Raw genomic sequence first — 21,315 nt, 5'->3', positions numbered from 1 at the left:
AAACAATTTCTTTAAACACTTTAAAAGCCAAACAAAATGTGACACATCTGCAGGGTGGGCTTGGCACACAGGCCACCAGGATGTGGCCTCTGCTTTATGCTCATGCTTCACCTGTGCCAGCTGGGACTTTTTTATGGGCAATTATAAAACCCAATTATAAGTCTAAAATTAAGTATCCCACTTGTTGATTTAGCTATGGACATTGCAATGCTTGTAATGAAGTCTTGTCATCTTTATTCTAAATGGTCTGAGGGATAGCTTCACACTCCAAAGTACAATAAGAGCATCAGACTTAAAATTGCAACACAACTTCTTCAGTTAGAGCACAGGTGAACAATGAATGTTTTATCCCTACTTCTAAATCATTCTGCTTTAGAGATTGAAACCTGTAATCTAGTACAGCAGTAAACATGATAGTTTAAGATTTTACAAGATTCCTTCAGTTTTACCGTAACACATAAATATTTAAATGTTTCTCCCTTGGTGCCTGAAACTTCAGATGTAGATAAGGCCATAACACCAAAAAAACCCCCAACTTATCTATGTTTAAACTATGACTTCTCAAAGTTGAGAAACAGCTCTTCTGAGCTTTCAAAAAATGAGTAATTATTTTAGCAGCTACAACAGGGCTTCTCCAGCTCTATTCAATTCGCCAGAAAAACATAAAAGACATCTAGCCAAGTCTAAAAAGAAAAAAAAAAAAAAAAACACAAGCCTCTTGAATCTTTATGAGGCCTAGGAAAAAAACATTCTTCCAAGGCATTAATTTATTTCTAAGATTTTGTATGACATTCTGTTTTTTCTTTCTCTTTTTTTTTTTTTGAAAGCACAAAAATATGCCCTGTGGAGCAAGAAGTTTGGATAACCATATGATCTTGAATATGATCATATTTATAAGAAATTATAAGAAGTGTCTGAGCCTTAGTTTCCTTATTTATAAAATGGTCCTATAAATGATATCACAAAATTATGCTGCTATCTCTAAATATGAACAAATGTTTACTATTTCCCCAACTTATACTTAAAAATTCAAATCTATCCTTTCCATCTTTATATCACTCACTGCCTCTAAGAATAAACTCTTTAATTTTTACATAAATTATGCATGATTTATAGCTATTCTTGGGGAAAGTATGAAAGCTGCTGTTGAACATGTACCTATAAAAGACTTCAGAAAAGGGAAAGGATACTTACTGCTCTGGGATGGAAGAGAGATGTCTGCAAAAATCACGTAACAAAATGAATGAAATGATCTTAGAAGTGTAAGATACAAGGGGGGAGTAATAGAACTGGACAATGGAAAATTCATACCCCATCTAAAGAGAGCAGCTGTCCAGTTCCTCACTTCTTGGTTGCCCACATTCTCTACCACTCCTCCATTATTTCCTTTCACTTCTATTTTAAACAAAATACAGGTTCCCAGGTAATCTGAATTTTAACAGCTTTATTAAAGTATTACTTATGTATTATACAATTTATTCATTGTAAGCATACCTTCCATGATTTTTAATAACTTGTACAGTTGTGCAGTTAATAACACAATCCAGTTTGGGAACAATTGCACCAGCTCAAAAAGTTTGCTTCCTGCACATTTGTAGTCAAAAACTGCTCTCACTCCAGTCCTAAGCAAAAATTGCTCTGCTTTCTGTCTGCATCTGTATGTAATGTTAAGATTACTTCATCAGGGATGCAAGGCTGGTTTAACATACGCAAGTCCATAAACGTTATCCACCATATTAACAGAGGCAAAAATAAAGATCACATGATCCTCTCAATAGATGCAGAAAAAGCATTTGATAAAATCCAGCATCCTTTTCTAATTAGAACACTGAAGAGTATAGGTATAGGTGGCACATTTCTAAAACTGATTGAAGCTATCTATGACAAACCCACAGCCAATATTTTACTGAATGGAGTAAAACTGAAAGCTTTTCCTCTTAGAACTGGAACCAGACAAGGTTGTCCTCTGTCACCTTTACTATTCAACATAGTGCTGGAAGTTCTAGCCAATACAATTAGGCAAGACAAGGAAATAAAGGGAATCCAAATGGGAGCAGAGGAGGTCAAACTCTCCCTCTTTGCTGACGACATGATCTTATACTTAGAGAACCCCAAAGACTCAACCACAAGACTCCTAGAAGTCATCAAAAAATACAGTAATGTTTCAGGATATAAAATCAATGTCCACAAGTCAGTAGCCTTTGTATACACCAATAACAGTCAAGATGAGAAGCTAATTAAGGACACAACTCCCTTCACCATAGTTTCAAAGAAAATGAAATACCTAGGAATATACCTAACGAAGGAGGTGAAGGACCTCTATAAAGAAAACTATGAACTCCTCAGAAAGGAAATAGCAGAGGATATTAACAAATGGAAGAACATACCATGCTCATGGATGGGAAGAATCAACATTGTTAAAATGTCTATACTTCCCAAAGCAATCTACCTATTCAATGCCATTCCTATCAAAGTACCTACATCGTACTTTCAAGATTTGGAAAAAATGATTCTGCGTTTTGTATGGAACCAGAAAAAACCCCGTATAGCTAAGGCAGTTCTTAGTAACAAAAATAAAGCTGGGGGCATCAGCATACCAGATTTTAGTCTGTACTACAAAGCCATAGTGCTCAAGACAGCATGGTACTGGCACAAAAACAGAGACATAGACACTTGGAATCGAATTGAACACCAAGAAATGAAACTAACATCTTACAACCACCTAATCTTCGATAAACCAAACAACAACTTACCTTGGGGGAAAGACTCCCTATTCAATAAATGGTGTTGGGAGAACTGGATGTCTACATGTAAAAGACTGAAACTGGACCCACACCTTTCCCCACTCACAAAAATTGACTCAAGATGGATAAAGTACTTAAATTTAAGGCATGAAACAATAAAAATCCTCAAAGAAAGCATAGGAAAAACACTGGAAGATATTGGCCTGGGGGAAGACTTCATGAAGAAGACTGCCATGGCAATTGCAACAACAACAAAAATAAACAAATAGGACTTCATTAAACTGAAAAGCTTCTGTACAGCTAAGGAGACAATAACCAAAGCAAAGAGACAACCCACACAATGGGAAAGGATATTTGCATATTTTCAATCAGACAAAAGCTTGATAACTAGGATCTATAGAGAACTCAAATTAATCCACATGAAAAAAGCCAACAATCCCGTATATCAATGAACAAGAGACATGAATAGAACTTTCTCTAAAGACGACAGACGAATGGCTAACAAACACATGAAAAAATGTTCATCATCTCTATATATTAGAGAAATGCAAATCAAAACATCCCTGAGATATCATCTAACCCCAGTGAGAATGGCCCACATCACAAAATCTCAAAACTGCAGATGCTGGCGTGGATGTGGAGAGAAGGGAACACTTTTACACTGCTGGTGGGACTGCAAACTAGTACAACCTTTCTGGAAGGAAGTATGGAGAAACCTCAAAGCACTCGACCTAGACCTCCCATTCGATCCTGCAATCCCATTACTGGGCATCTACCCAGAAGGAAAAAAATCCTTTTATCATAAGGACACTTGTACTAGACTGTTTATTGCAGCTCAATTTACAATCGCCAAAATGTGGAAACAGCCTAAATGCCCACCAACCCAGGAATGGATTAACAAGCTGTGGTATATGTATACCATGGAATACTATTCAGCCATTAAAAAAAATGGAGACTTTACATCCTTCGTATTAACCTGGATGGAAGTGGAAGACATTATTCTTAGTAAAGCATCACAAGAATGGAGAAGCATGAATCCTATGTACTCAATCTTGATATGAGGACAATTAATGACAATTAAGGTTATGGGGGGGAAGCAGAAAGAGGGATGGAGGGAGGGGGGTGGGGCCTTAGTGTGTGTCACACTTTCTGGGGCCAAGACATGATTGCAAGAGGGACTTTACCTAACAATTGTAATCAGTGTAACTGGCTTATTGTACCCTCAATGAATCCCCAACAATAAAAAAAGAAAAAAAAAAGATTACTTCATCAATTTCTATTTTGAAGAGTGAGTATATCTTGATATTATTGTATTTAGTCTATAAATCAAATTGAGAAGAATTTCCATCTTAACAATATTTAGTCTTTTAAAATATGAACAAGGCAGATCACTTCATTTGTTTAGATTGCCTTTAATATTTCTCAGCAGTGTATTATAGTTCTCACTATACAAGTCTTAATTTCTTTTGTCAAATCTATTCCTAAGTATTTTGTGCTTTTAATAACATTATGAATGAAATTATTTTCTTAATATCATATTCAGTTTGTTCATTGCCAAGGTACAGTAATGTAATTCAGGTTTTGTATATTTGTCTTGTATCCTGTAACCTTACTAAACGTGCTTATTGGTTCTTCTAGCTTTGTTTGGTTTGGTAGATTACTTAGATTTTTCTAAATACAAAACCATGTCATCTGCAAATAATGACAGATACACTTTTTCATTTTCAATCTGTATTTCTTTGGTCTCTAATTGTATGTTATTTATTTTCCTTTGGAAACACTTGTAATATTGACCATATAAAATTAGTTGGGAAGGAATTTTTTTCTCTCCTTTCTTTTTTATTGTTGTTGTTTTGAGACAGAGTCTTAAGTGGTCGCCCTGGGTAGAGTGCTGTGGCGTCATAGCCCACAGCAACCTCTTACTCTAGGGCTCAAGCGATCCTCTTGCCTCAGTTTTTATATTTTTTAGTAGAGACAGGGTCTCACTTTTGCTCAGGCTGATCTCAAACTCATTAGCTCAAGCTATCTACCTGCCTCGGCCTCCCAGAATGCTATGAGAGTTACCACACCTGGCCTCTCTCCTACTTTCTGAGAAAATTTGTATAAAATTAGTATTAGGTCTTCCTTAAACATTGATAGAATTCTCTAGGTGAGGACATCTCTGCCTACGTTTTCTTTGTGAAAGGTTTTTTTTTTTTGAAGACAGAGTCTCACTTTGTTGCCCTCTGTAGAGTGTTATGGTATCATAGCTCACAGCAACCTCAAACTCTTGGGCTCAAGACATTAACTTGTCTCACTCTCCTGAGCAGCTGGGACTATAGGCACACACCACAACACCTGGCTATTTTTAGAGACGGGGTCTCGATCTTCCTCAGGCTGGTCTCAAACCTGTGAGCTCAGGCAATCTACCCATCTCAGCCAGCCAGAGTGCTAGGATAATAGGCATAAGCCACCATGCCAGGCCTGTGGAAAGATTTTTAATTACAAATTCAGTTATTTTACTCAATACAGTATTTTTTTCTTGTCAGTTTTTTGTAATTTGTGTCTTTCTAGAAATTTGTCCATTCCATCATTATGTCCATAAAGTATTCATAGTATGCTTTTTAAAACATTTTTAATTTCTATATGATATATGCTTATGCCCTCTCCACTGTTTCTGATTTCTGTCTTTCTCTTTTCATCTTGTCTAGTTTAACCAAAGGTTTATTTGTTTTGTTGACCTGGTCAAAGAACTTTTTGTTGTTGTTAGTATATTGAGACAGAGTCTCATTTTGTTACCCTTGGTAGAGTACCATTTGAGCTATCCCTCAAACTCTTGGGCTTAATGCATCCTCTTTCCTCAGCCTCAGAACTTTTTGATTAATTGATTTTTCTTTTTTGTTTTCCATTTCTGTGATTTCTGTTCTCTCCCTTCTACTTTGAGTTTGATATGCTAATAATTTTCTAGGTGAGAATTAAGGTCAGAATTTAGAGTATTGATTTAAGAGTTTTAATCTTTTCTAACGTAAACATTTAAAGCTATAAATTAATTTTCTTCATATAATATAAAAATATGTAATAGATATTATATGTAATAGATCTGAAATCAATAACATTATATATATAATACTAGAGGCAAATTTATAGCTAGTATATTTTATTCCTGGAGAGTGTTCTAGGTACAGAATGTGCATTCTGCTATAATTGAGTTGGAATGTTTTATGCATGCTAGTTAGGTCAAGTTAGTTAATAGTCTTGTGCAGATAACCAACATTAATGATTTTCTGTTTAGTTTTTATTTTTAAATCAATTCCTAAGAGAGGAGAATTGAAATCTGTAACTGTAATCATTGAATTGTCTGTCTCTCTTTTTAATTTTTAAATTTCATATTTACTTTAATTTTTTTTATTTATTTTTTTTTAATTTATTTTTATTGTTAAATCATAGCTGTGTACATTAGTGCAATCAAGGGGTACAATGTGCTGGTTTCATATACAATCTGAAATATTCTCATCAAACTGTTCAACGTAGCCTTCATGGCATTTTCTTAGTTGCTATATGTAGGCATTTCTATTCTGCATTTAGTAAGTTTTGCCTGTACCCATTCTAAGATGCACCTTATGTGTGGCCACACCCATTACCCTCCCTCCACCATAACCTCCCCCCTCCCTTCCCCTCAATGCATTTTGCAGTGTATTATTAGGTAAGCATATATATATAATTATATAATTTTTGTATCTTCTTGATATATTGACGATTTAATAATTATGAACACCCTTCATCTCTGTGCTAATATTATTCTGCCTTTAAATTTTCTAGTTTTCAGCTTCCTTCCAGTCTTCTGGGAACCACAGTCACCCTTTAGGTTTGCGTAGAAACTGTGCCTGGCCCTTATTATTCCACTGCTCTGGAGTCGTTGCTCTGATGTGCCACCTGGTATTCAGACCAAACTGGAGGGGCAGAGACAAGATGTGAAGACAGCTTTCCACAGGTGTGTGGTTGTAGGAAGGTTTGATTTTCCTTTTCCAATTGTTGCCTGTGGTAGGCAGGGTGACTTAATTGCTGGTGTTTCTCCACAGCCGAGACTTCAACCCAGAGTAACTGTTTCACTAGGGTCAAACAGAAACCAGCTGAAAACAAGACAGAACCACTTAGCCCCACCACACCAAACAGGTCCCCAGTTTCTCAGGCCATAGCACTATACAGGTCCTAAGCAAAGCTCCAGGGGAAAAATCAAATGGTTTAAACAATCATGGGGCAGAATCAGCAGGAAAACTCTGGTAACATGAATAACCAGAATAGATCAACCCCCTGAAGGAAAGATATGGCAGATGTAACTGAATATCCCATTCATAAATAGTTGGCCAAGATGTCAGAAATCGAAATCAGAATTTGGATTGCAAACAAGATTAATAAAACGGAGGAAAATTTGGAATTAGAAATTCAAGCGGCAATTCAAAAGTCGGAATTAGAAATTCGAGGAGAAATTCAAAAGTTGTCTCAAGAATTTAACAAATTTGAAGACAAAACCACCAAAATTTTGACACACTGAAGCAAGAATTTGCAGCTCTCAAAAATCTGAAAAATACAGTAGAATCCCTCAGTAACAGAGTGGAGCAAGCAGAAGAAAGGATTTCTGACATTGAAGACAAAGCCTTTGAATGTTCCCAAACTCTCAAAGAAGAAGAGAAATGGAGAGCAAAAATGGATCATTCTCTCAGACAGCTCTGGGATAATTTGAAGAAGGCTAATATCTGCCTCATTGGAATCCCTGAAAGTGATGAAGTGGCCTAGCAAGGCACAGAGGCCCTTCTCCATGAAATTATGAAAGAGAATTTTCCAGGCATGCCAAGAGATTCGGAAATTCAGACAGCAGACAGTTTCAGAACCCCAGCACGACTCAATCCCAATAAGACATCACCCAAACATATCGTAATTAACTTCACTGAAGTTAATATGAAGGAGAAAATTATGAAAGCAGCCAGACGTAAGAAATCCATTACCTACAAAGGGAAGAATACTAGAATGACTGCAGATCTCTCTGCTGAAACTTTTCAAACCAGAAGAGGGTGGTCATCAACTTTTAATCTCCTAAAGCAAAATAACTTTCAACCCCAGATCCTGTATCCAGCTAAACTGAGTATCATTTACGATGGAGAAATTAAATACTTTAATGACATTTATATGTTGAAGAAATTTGCCATAACCAAACCAGCTCTTCAGGATATTCTCAGACCTATCCTCCGTAATGACCAGTCCAATCCTCTACCACAAAAGTAAACTCGCTCAGAAACTTTTGATCAAACTCCAACTTCCACAGTGGCGAAAGAATTAAAAATGTCCACTGGACTTTTGAAAAACTTGACACCTAACATTTTACCAAACATATCAATATTCTCCATTAATGTGAATGGCTTAAACTTAAAAGAGGCACGGGTTAGCTGACTGGATACAAAAACTCAGGCCAGATATTTGCTGCATACAAGAGTCACATCTTACCTTCAAAGATAAATAAAGGCTCAGGGTGAAAGGATGGTCGTACATATTTCAGGCAAATGGTAATCAGAAAAAAGCAGGTGTTGCAATTTTATTTGCAGATACAGTAGGGTTTAAACCAACAAAAGTAAGGAAGGATAAAAATGGTCACTTCATATTTGTTAAGGGTAATAATATGATGAGACTTCAATTATTAATATCTATGCACCCAACCAGAATGCACCTCAATTTATAAGAGAAACTCTAACAGACATGAGCAACTTGATTTCCTCCAGCTCCATGATAGTTGGAGATTTCAACACTCCTTTGGCAGTGTTGGATCAAGCCTCCAATAAGAAGCTGAGGAAAGAAATTTTAGATTTAAACCTAACCATCCAACACTTGGATTTAGCAGACATCTACAGAACATTTCATCCCAACAAAACTGAATACACATACTTCTCACCAGCCCACAGAACATACTCCAAAATTGATCACATCTTAGGTCACAAGTCTAACCTCAGTAAATTTAAAGGAATAGAAAGTATTCCCTGTATCTTCTCTGACCACCATGGAATAAAAGTTGAACTCAGTAACAACAGAAATCTGCATGCTCATACAAAAACATGGAAATTAAATAACCTTATGCTGAATGATAGCTGGGTCAGAGATGAGATTAAGAGGGAAATTGCCAAATTTTTGGAACAAAATGACAATGAAGACATGTATTATCAGAACCTCTGGGATACCACAAAGGCAGTCCTAAAAGGGAAATTTACGGCGCTGCAAGCCTTCCTCAAGAGAACGGAAAGAGAGGAAGTTAACAACTTAATGGGACATCTCAAGCAACTGGAAAAGGAAGAACATTCCAACCCCAAACCCGTAAAAGAAAAAAATAACCAAAATTAGAGCAGAATTAAATGAAATTGAAAGCAAAAGAATTATACAACAGATCGATAAATCCAAAAGTTGATTTTTTGAAAAGGTCAATAAAATAGATAAACCTTTGGCTAACCTAACCAGGAAAAAAAGAGTAAAATCTCTAATCTCTTCAATCAGAAACAACAAAGACGAAATAACAACAAACTCCTCAGAAATTCAAAAATTCCTTAATGAATATTACAAGAATCTTTATTCTCAGAAATATGAAAATATGAAGGAAATTGACCCATACTTGGAAGCACGTCACCTTCCAAGACTTAGCCAGAATCATGTGGAAATGTTGAACAGGCCAATATAAAGTTCTGAAATAGCATCAACCATAAAATATATCCCTAAAAAGAAAAGCGCGGGACCAGATGGCTTCCTGTCAGAATTCTACCAAACCTTTAAAGAGGAATTAGTACCTATATTACTCAACCTGTTCCAAAATGTAGAAAAAGGAAGACTACCCAACCCCTTCTATGAAGCAAACATCACCCTGATCCCCAAACCAGGAAAAGACCCAACAAGAAAAGAAAATTATAGACCAATATCACTAATGAATATAGATGCAAAAATATGCAACAAGATCCTAACAACAGAATCCAGCAACACCATCAAACAAATTATACATCATGACCAAGTCGGTTTTATCCCAGGGTCTCAAGGCTGGTTCAATATACGTAAATCTGTAAGTATAATTCAGCACATAAACAAATTAAAAACCAAAGACCATATGATTCTCTCAATTGATGCAGAAAAAGCTTTTGATAATATCCAGCATCCCTTCATGATCAGAACACTTAGGGATATTGGTATAGAAGGGACATTTCGTAAGCTGATAGAGGCCATCTACAGCAAACCCACAGCCAATATCGTATTGAATGGAGTTAAATTGAAATCATTTCCAGTCAGATAAGGAACCAGACAAGGCTGCCCATTGTCTCCACTGCTCTTTAACATTGTAATGGAAGTTTTAGCCACCGCAATTAGGGAAAAAAAGGCGATAAAGGGTATCCACATAGGTTCAGAAGAGATCAAACTTTTGCTCTTCACAGATGATATGATTGTATATCCGGAAAATACCAGGGATTCTACTACAAAACTCTTAGAAGATCAAGGAATACAGCAGTGTCTCAGGTTACAAAATCAACATTCATAAATCGGTAGCCTTTATATATACCAACAATAGTCAAGCTGAAAAAACAGTTAAGGACTCTATTCCATTCACAGTAGCACCAAAGAAGATGAAATATTTGGGAGTTAACTAACAAAGAATGTGAGAGATCTCTATAAAGAGAACTATGAAACTCTAAGAAAAGAAATAGCTGAAGATGTTAACAAATGGAAAAACATACCATGCTCATGGCTGGGAAGAATCAACATTGTTAAAATGTCCATACTACCCAAAGCAATATACAATTTTAATGCAATCCCTATTAAAGCTCCACTGTCATACTTTAAAGATCTTAAAAAAATAATACTTCATTTTATATGGAATAAGAACAACCTTGAATAGCCAAGACATTACTCAGAAATAAAAACAAAGCAGGAGGAATCACGCTACCAGACCTCAGACTATCCTATAAATCGATAGTGATCAAAACAGCATGGTACTGGCACAAAAACAGAGAAGTAGATGTCTGGAACAGAATAGAGAACCAAGAGATGAATCCAGGTACTTACCATTATTTGATCTTTGACAAGCCAATTAAAAACATTCAGTGGGCTGTGTGAGGCCACGGCACTCTACTGAGGGCCACAAAGTGAGACTCTGTCTCTACAAAAAAAAAAAAAAAAAACATTCAGTGGGCAAAAGATTCCCTATTTAACAAATGGTGCTGGGTAAACTGGCTGGCAACCTGTAGAAGACTGAAACTGGACCCACACCTTTCACTATTAACTAAGATAGACTCTCACTGGATTAAAGATTTAAACTTAAGACATGAAACTATAAAAATACTAGAAGAGAGTGCAGGGAAAACCCTTGAAGAAATCTGTCTGGGCGAGTATTTTCTGAGGAGGACCCCCCGAAGCAATTGAAGCAGCTTCAAAAATATACTACTGGGACCTGATCAAACTAAAAAGCTTCTACACAGCCAAGAACACAGTAAGTAAAGCAAGCAAACAGCCCTCAAAAAGGCAGAATATATTTTCAGTTTATGTCTCTGACAAATGTTTAATAACCAGAATCCACAGAGAACTCAAACGTATAAGCAAGAAAAGAACAAGTGATCCCATCACAGGCTAGGCAAGGGACTTGAAGAGAAACTTCTCTGAAGAAGACAGGCGCACGGCCTACAGACATATGAAAAAATGTTCATCATCTTTAATCATCAGAGAAATGCAAATCAAAACTACTTCGAGATATCATCTAACTCCAGTAAGATTAGTCCATATCACAAAATCCCAAGACCAGAGATGTTGGCGTGGATGTGGAGAAAAGGGAATACTTCTACACTGTTGGTGGGAATGCGAATTAATACATTCCTTTTGGAAAGATGTTTGGAGAACACTTAGAGATCTAAAAATAGATCTGCCATTCAATCCTATAATTCCTCTACTAGGTATATACCCAGAAGACTAAAAATCACATAATAACAAAGATATTTGTACCAGAATGTTTATTGTAGCCCAATTCATAATTGCTAAGTCATGGAAGAAGCCGAAGTGCCCATCGATCCATGAATGGATTAATAAATTGTGGTATATGTATACCATGGAATATTATGCAGCCTTAAAGACAGATGGAGACTCTACCTCTTTCATGTTTACATGGATGGAGCTGGAACATATTCTTCTTAGTAAAGTATCTCAAGAATGGAAGAAAATGTATCCAATGTACTCAGCCCTACTATGAAACTAATTTATGGCTTTCACATGAAAGCTATAACCCAGTTATAACCTAAGAATAGGGGAAAGGGGGAGAGAGAGAGGTGTGGCCGGGGGGATGGGCGGAGGGAGGGTGATTGGTGGTACTACACCTGGGGTGCATCTGACAAGGGTACATGGGAAACTTAGTAAATGTAGAATGTAAATGTCTTAACACAATAACTAAGAAAATGCCAGGAAGGCTATGTTAACCAGTGTGATGAAAATGTGTCAAACAGTCTATAAAACCAGTGTATGGTGCCCCATGATCGCATTAATGTACACAGCTATGATTTAATAATAAAAAAATAAAAATAAATAAAAAATAAATAAATTTTCTAGTTTTCTATTTCTTATCTTAATGTATATTTTTTCTCTTTTAATACAGCCAATCCAGCTCTTTTATGGTCATGGTTTGCATAATATATCATTTTTCATCCTTTTACTTTAAATATTAATTGCATCTTGCTTTTGGACAATATAACAGTCTCTGCTTTTTATTTTAATTTGTTTTTTTATTTTTTTTTCAGTCTCTGCTTTTTAAATGGAGTATTCGATTATTTGTATTTAAGGTAACAACATGCACAATGTTATTTATATTTATAAACAAATATAAATGCTAACACAAGCCTTAATGAATTTAAGAGAATTGAAATCATATAAAGTATGCTTTCAGAATACAAAAAACTTAGGCTAAAATGAAGAACAATCCTAGATATTTAGAAATTTAATACCATACTTCTAAATAATCCTTGAGTCAAAGAAAATATCTCAAGAGAAAATGGAAAATATTTTTAACTTCATAAAAGTAAAAACACACATATCAAAATTTGTAATATGCAGCTAAGCCAGTTTTTTTTTTTTTTAGCTAAGCCAGTTTTTACAGGAGAACTTATAACACTAACACATATTAATAATGAAAAAAGTCTCAAATGAGCCTTCCAGAAAGAGATGAACCCATTAAATCCAAATAAACAGAGGGAAGAAAATAATAAAGAGCAGAAATTAATAAAATTAAAAACAGAAAAAGTAGAGAAACAAATAATAGAAAAAGATGTTTATTTGAAAGCTTAATAAAATTGATAAACCTCTAATCATATTTAGAAAAGAAAAAAAAGAAGGAAGTCACTTTTTTTTTTTTTTCGAGACAGAGTCTCACTCTGTTGCCCCAGCTAGAGTGCCAGGGCCTCAGCCTAGCTCATAGCAACGTCAAACTCCTGGGTCCAAGTGACCCTCCTGCCTCAGTCTCTCAAATAGCTGGGACTACAAGCAGGTGCTACCACACTGGCTAATTTTTCTATTTTTAGTAGAAATGGGGTCTCACTCTTGCACAGGCTAATCTCAAACTCATGAGCTTGAAGGATCCTCCCATCTCTTCCTTCCAAGAATGCTAGAATTATAGTTGTGAATCACCTCGTCCAACTAGAAGCCACAGATTCTTAATATTGTGAATGAAATAGCTGACATAAACACTACAGATCCTACAAATACTACAAGGATAAGGAAATATTACAAACAATTTTATGTGAAATACTAGAAAGGTGAAAGTATAATTACAGAAAGCAGGTGTTTCACAAGGTATCATGGGAAGAGCGAATTGACTATAAAAGGGCACAAGAGAACTTTTTGGAGTAGTGGAAATACTCTCTATCTGGTGAATCTCTACAATCCCTGGTGTTCCTTGGTTTGCAGATGCATAACCCCAAACTGCATCTTCACATGGCATCTTCCCTCTGTGTCTTCACGTAGCCTTCGCTTTGTGTGTCCAGATTTCCATCTTTTATAAGGATATTTGTCATTGGATTAGTGCTTCTCCTAAGGCAGAATGACATAATTAACATTCACATCTGCAAAAAAACATTTTCCATATGAAGTCACATTCAAATATACCCAAGGTTGGGAATTCAACATATCTGTTTGGGAGACACAATTCAAACTACAATGACTGCATAGGTCTTGAAGTTAAGACATTATGGATGTGATCAACTGGGAGAAAAAGAATCACAATAATATCAAAGAACAGGAGTGGAAATGAGGGCAATTGAAAGAGTGAGTGGCTGTCTCTGGTCAGAAACCAGAATATTGCCTGCCTCTGTAGACTAAAATTCATTGTATAGCACACCTAAAATTTTTTTTTAAACTTACTGAATATGAAATATGCCTCAGTAAAGGTGATGTATTGAAATAAAAATGAAATAATGCAACAGGGACTGCTGGGGGGAAAATGATAGATTTGATACACTCATATACAGAATGCACTGTACCAGGAGCTTCTGTTAGAGGAGGGCCAAGGTAGGCTAGAAAACAGACCACTGGTTAAAAGTCTATATAAGAAGCAAGTCAGAAGGCCAGATTCCCTTTGTGATTCCACATATGGCCACTGACTCTTCCCCTTTGTCAACAGAAGCCTGGATTTTTATTATGTGGAGAAAATAAGACAGGGCCTTTGAACTCTAGGACTCCAAAACAGAAAGGCAAGAGATTATTATATTAATATATTTAATTGATTACTGTATAATTACCATAATAGTATAGAAGACAGATTGCAAGTGTTCACACTGAAGGCTAATATACCTGCCCTTTGAACACACATTTATTGATTACTTACTATATATTAGAAACATGAGGAATAAAAAAAAAAAAATTAGAACAGTCCAGCCTCACAAGAAACTTCTTGCCTAGTGGGAAGACATTCACCAGGGATGCCAAAAAAATGTGTACATGTTTTCAGCAGTGTTGTTGGAAGTAAAATAAATGGTTCCCAAAAAGTGTATGAATTGCAGGTAAAATGGATGTGTATAGCATATCTAGGTACACTTGACCAGTAATGGTACCTTCAATTCAACTTCAAAAAATAATACATAGATAACATCACTTAAAATGTGCATACATTTTTTGGCACCCTCTGTATATTAACAGTCAATTGCAGTACAGTGCATAAAGCTATAAAAAGGAGTACAATATTGTGGGAGCCCATGAGAAAGTTACCAGTCCCAAACTAAGGACCATTGTCCTTTTGACCATCATTGGTTACACCTCTCGTAGTCCACTTTGGAAAACCTATTCCCCTGGGAGCCACAAGGGGCAGCCCACAGACTTTAGGACTCATCCCTGACCCTGTGGTCACAATTGATTTGAACCTAGAGGGAGACCTCATAGAAATCCAGCAACCCATTGACTCAGCTGTGACTGAGGTTTTCTTGGCTTGTCTTGAGGTTTCCTGTCACTTGAGAACTTGTACCAGTTACACAGCTGGAAGGTCATAAAGTAGAAAGAGGAGTTGAGGGAGATTGTGCTCGGCTGGGTGGTATGCAAGGTGAGCCAGCAAAGGAATCTGGTATAAACAACGAAGCATGTAGCAGGCAAGTGGAAAGAAGCAGAGCCAAGAGAGAACATGAAGTGATCTAATTTTCAGTGCCCAAGCCCAGAACCTGCGTGGCTGAACTCTAACTTGCTTACTATCTTTGGGTTTTACCTTAAAGATAATTACCTTAACAGCCTTACTATCTTTGGGTGTTTCCTTAGAAAAAAAATATCCTTTCTTTTTGCCACGAGCCAACTGTAATGAGTTTCTTTTCTTATGAATGAAAAGTCTTGACGAGGGCGGCACCTGTGGCTCAAAGGGCTAGGGCGCTGGCCCCATATGCCAGAGGTGGTAGGTTCAAACCCAGCCCTGGCCAGAAACTGCAAAAAAAAAAAAGAAAAGTCTTGACTAGAAGAAAGGTCATGGAAGACTTCCTGAAGAAAATGACGCCTGAGAGAATCTTGAAAGACAAGCAAGAGTTAGGCAAACAGTGAGAGGAAAGATGGCATTCCAGGATGAAGGCACCATAGCCACGGATCCACAGGCAGGACAGAGTGTCGCTGCCCCAGGAACTGCCCTGCAAGCAGCTAGGAGCAGCTAAGCTCATTACAGCTGCACAGAAAGACAGGGGTGCTGTGCAGCTGAGACCAAGGCACCGATGCAGGAGGTGATTCAGTGAACTCTTGGCCCAACCATATCTTGAAAAATTCCTTTTTTATAACACAAAGACAATGTAAGTAAGAAAAGTTTGAAAAGCCAATTAAAAGATAAGATAAGTGCTGATATTCTGGCTCCAAGAGAAATCTTTACAGGAGTATTGCTATGGGTAAATATTCTATTTCAAAAAACATTCCAGTGGGGGGGGTAACAGCTTTCAAAATATGAACTGTAGGTAAATTCATTTTAAGAAACAATGTAGGATGAATGAAAAGGTAGTTATTCACAAGTCACAAACTTTTTGTGTGGATCCATACTTAAGCAATTCTTAGTCCTTGCTATGGACAAACTAAGGATCAAAGTTTAAATTAACTTTATTATAACAGAAAATCATTGAGTATCCAGAAATCTCCCACATTATTTGGATTATCATACATTTCCTAAAGACAAATAAAAGTCTTCAAACTATAAAAATGTTACTCATATATTCAAATTAAAATAAAATTTGGAGACTGAAAAATGCATGAATAACTAACTTTGTTTCCTCCTGGCAATATATTTTATACATGATTATTAGAGAAAATTTATAAAAACTATTTTTTTTTTTTGGCCAGGGCTGGGTTTGAACCCATCACCTCTGGCATATGGGACCGGCGCCTTACTCCTTTGAGCTACAGGCACTGCCCAAAAACTATTTCATATATTTTTCAACTCTAAATTTCACTGACCAATGCTTTATGAATCCACATTCATACATACATACATACAAATGTTTATCTTTCTTTCTGTACATATCTTCCACACAGCTATAAGAAACAATTCAGCTATTAGAAACGATATAATTGAGGGAATATATAACTTCCAATTTCTGCAATTATAATCACGTCTTTAACAAACTGTAATACTCAGCAAAGTAATCTGATCTGGAATGGGTTGAGTGCTACTATGTGCTGTGGTTCTGGAGACTTTAGCCATTTGTTCATTTTTCACTTCTTTGTTCACGGATTTTTTAAATTCGTTTATTCCCCAAATACTTATTGAGTCCTTACTATGAGCCAAGCATTAATCTAGAATCAGAATACCAGAGTAGGAAACATTAGCCTCTTCATGGAGTTCTAGGGTACACAGATAAATATTAATCCAATTAAGTGCAGAGAAATACGATTATTAAATTGTAGTAAGCACTCTGATGAAAAAGTATAAGGGTTTTGAAGAATGTATAACTGGATTGACTGAACCAATTGTGGCTGTGTTAAGATGTGGTCAAAGAAGGATTCCCTAAGGAAGTGATGCTTGAACCAAAATTTGAGTGATGAGTAGAGCTTCTAGCTAAAGGAAGGAAGTGGAAATAAGACCACAGACCTAGATGATTTTGAAACATGATTTTTATTGGTTGTGTAAAATCCATATATAGGAAGAAATGAGACGGATTGTCCATGAGTCACTAACTGGAGACTATTTACACATCTGTTCTTAAGCCACCAATTTTATGGGTTCCGTTTTATAGATTAGAATAATTCAAGATTTCTCCCAGCCCAACATTGCCAGACACAGTTTTAGAAATTAGAGGGGAGGAAGGCATTTGAACTCATAAGTAAATAAATTCCAAATGGCTGATAATGATTATATATATATTTGAAATATGATTTGGGTACATGCATTTGGAAAATAGGCAGAGAATCAGTAAATAAAGGGAGTCAGAGTCAATAAGAAACCTATATTTCAAAGGAAATTGGTAAAGAAAGCAAGTCACAGAATGATGTTCCAGAAGGAAATCAATAAAGATTTTTTTTTTGGTAAGCAACAAGTGTTTTATCATGAGTTATAATGGGAAATTAAATATCTTGTGCTTTTTCTTCCTAATCCCAAAACATCAGACTTTTAAAAACATGTAGGAATAAGTGCCTGGCAGACTGAACAAATGCAACATAAGGATTCACTTTGGTGATTTTTATACTTTCTTCAGAATGGAAATATTTGAACCTTAGAGATCACAAACTGTAAAATGCAGCAAATTTTTATTTTGGTAAATTATTATCTTTCAAAATGGGGGGATATGAACTCTGCAGATCACAATGAATTTCCGTCTGGCCACAAGGAAGAGGGTGGCTCCACAAGTCAGAGCCCAGGCTGCCACAAGAGATGAATGGGCAGCTCAGCTCTCCAGCAATGGCTGTACTGTAAACACAGAGAAGTAATCATAAGTAGAGACAAAAAGGACTTTAAGGATTCACTCAAGTATGCTCTTCGGCAGTAAGCCATGATGGGGACCACCTGGGAAACAGCTGCTGGGGACAATCTGGCCAGCAGCTGGGGAGATGGAGTTGTTTGGGGGAGGCAAAGGCTTTAAGTTCACCTTGACTCTAATAAGCACAGACGCAAACAACTCATAGAGCCTTGTTGTGAGGTGGCACCATTATATTGAGAAAGCAAATGATGATAAATAATCAATTCAAACCAGCTACCACTTGTTGGGCATTTACAATACACTAGGCATTGAGCTATGTGAATGCAGATTGTCTCAGCCTAAACTTCTTCACTTGTGTTTACAAAACAGCAACATCCAGAGAGCTGTGCCAATATCCTTCTGTTTGAGGCAGTGATCATTATCTCTACTTATGAGCAGGCAGAAGTGTTTTCAATAGTTTCACAGTATTCCTTTGTACCAATGAACCACATTTTAAACCAATTCCCATTATAAGAGCTGCAGATTCGATTGTTTCTAATCTTGCTAGGGCCAACAGTGTTACAAAGAATGCCTTTGCACATACTGTATTTCCCCCTTCATGACCCCATGTGCAGGTCCATACTTACAGAAGGAAATGCTGGGTAGTCACTCTTTTCAGTTTTTAAAGACCCTTGCAAATAGTCCTCTGTTTAGGGTAAAAGGATTTACTCTTCCATGAGCAATGCCTTCCTCTTCCACCCCCAACTTCTCAATAGATATTAACATAATAATAGCAATCACTCGCTGACGCCTTGTTACATTCTAGGTGATATAAAAGGCAACTGGCTTAGGTAACTCAAGTCACATTCTTCACAAAACTCTAAGAGGTAAGTACTGTTATTTCATCACCATTTTGTAGATGAGGAAGCTGATGGAAAATAAAGATTAACACATTTGCCAAAGGTGACACAGCTTGTTGGTCAGGCAAGCTTTGGATTCAAGGTCCATGTTTTAATTTCGTCAGTTCCAGCTTTATTTTTACAATCTGATGGACAATAAAGTGTACCTCATTTGAAGCGTTGATTTGTATTTCTCAGATAATATGATTGACATTCTTTTTTTTTTTATTAAATCATAGCTGTGTACATTAATGTAGTCATGGGGCACCATGCACTGGTTTTATATACAATTTGAAATATTTTCATCACACTGGTTAACATAGCCTTCATGGCATTTTCTTAGTTATTGTGTTAAGACATTTATATTCTACATTTAGTAAGTTTCACATGTACCCTTGTAAGATGCAACGTAGGTGTGGTCCCACCAATTATCCTCCCTCCACCTCTCCTCCCACCCCCTTCCCCTTTTCCCATATTCTTAGGTTATAACGGGGTTATAGCTTTCGTATGAAAGCTATAAATTAGTTTCATAGTAGGGCTGAGTACATGGGATACTTTTTCTTCCATTCTTGAGATACTTTACTAAGAAGAATATGTTCCAGCTCCATCCATGTAAACATGAAAGAGGTAAAGTCTCCATCTTTCTTTCAGGCTGCATAATATTCCATGGTGTACATATACCACAATTTATTAATCCATTCATGGGTCGATGGGCACTTGGATTTCTTCCATGATTTAGCAATTATGAATTGGGCTGCAATAAACATTCTGGTACAAATATCTTTGTTATAATATGATTTTTGGTCTTCTGGATATATAGCTAGTAGAGGAATTGTAGGATCGAATGGCAGGTCTATTTTTATGATTGACATTCTTTATGTAAGAATGTGTTTTGTTTTCTTTCTGTGAATTGGCTATTCCTTTGTTTGGTTGTTTTTCTGCTAAGTCAGTGTTTGTATTACTGATTCATCATACAGTGAAGATTTTTTGACTTTGCTTATGTCTTTTCCTTATAAGTGTTTTTTTCCATAGTCAAAGTATTTTTTTACGCAGTTATATTGGTCTTATACAGTTTTGGGCTTTTAGATTACATTTTTTAAAATCTTCCAAGTAGTTTTTTTTTTTTATTGTCCAACCTTGTCCTACTACATTTTTTTGTTTAAGTTTTAACATTTTACTTTTTGATCCATTTATATTGGTAAGAGATATGGGTTTTATCTTTCAAATGGCTACCTGTTTTTTCTAAAACCATTTATTGAATACTCTATCTTTCCCCTACCTGTTCCAGTCACCATTGCTGTGCACCAAACCACCACAAAATTAGTAGCATAACCAAAAAACCATTGCAGAGCCATGTGCCCCATAAAAATGTTTCAGAGATGGACAAAACAGCAGTCCCAGAAGATTGTAATACCATATATTTACTGTATTTCTTTTATGTTTAGATATGTTTAGACACACAAATATTTACCATTACATTACAATTGCCTATAGTATTCAGTACAATAACATGCTGTACAGGTTTGTAGCCTCCTGTTACCAGACCAAGAGGGTCCAGCCGCCTGTCACCGTCCAGCCAATATGCAGAGATGGGTTTCGGTATCAGCAAGCTTTGTTTTTCAGAAAACCAGAGATTCTGGAAAACAGCAAGAGGAGCCTCTCAATTCTGTTCTGCCTCAGTTATAATTCTAATAACTTTTATAATGAAATACAAGGAAAATGACCTAGAAAATTTTAACTTTATCTGGTAAGAAGTAACATGAAAGTAGTATCCATTCTAACAATGTAAAATATTTAAACAACAGAAAGGTGATTTTTCATTTTATCAAAATATCTAAGACAATCCTCGGAGAAAACATCCTATCATCAAAGTAACCTTTATTCTACCAATATTGCAATGCCTATTGTCAATGTGTGATGACCTCCTCAGAGTCTGCTGAGATAAACACCCTCACCATCACGGAGGAACTGAAGGAAAGTACTACCAAATCCAAAAAGGGGGGGGGGGACCAGATATGTAGCAGCACCCCTCGCCCCCTACCATAAGAATGTGACCTTTTGTAACTGTCCTAGGAAATAGCCCCGAGCTGAAGCAGATAACCGGTAACTGGTTCTGAAAGAAAAAAGCTAAGCACATGTTTAACTGCTGATCTTGTCTTAAGACAGATGAGTAATGAACCAGAGTTCTTCTTATCTGGAAAAGCCCCTATGTCTGCTACCCCTCCCTACTTTATGGTTTTTGCCTTTATAAGCTTGTGAAACCTGCTGTTCAGGGCTTGACTCCTCGGCTCCTAAAAG

This window comes from Nycticebus coucang, chromosome 5, assembly GCF_027406575.1.
Source record: "Nycticebus coucang isolate mNycCou1 chromosome 5, mNycCou1.pri, whole genome shotgun sequence".
NCBI lineage: Eukaryota > Metazoa > Chordata > Mammalia > Primates > Lorisidae > Nycticebus > Nycticebus coucang.
Note: the sequence above shows the minus strand (reverse complement) of the source record.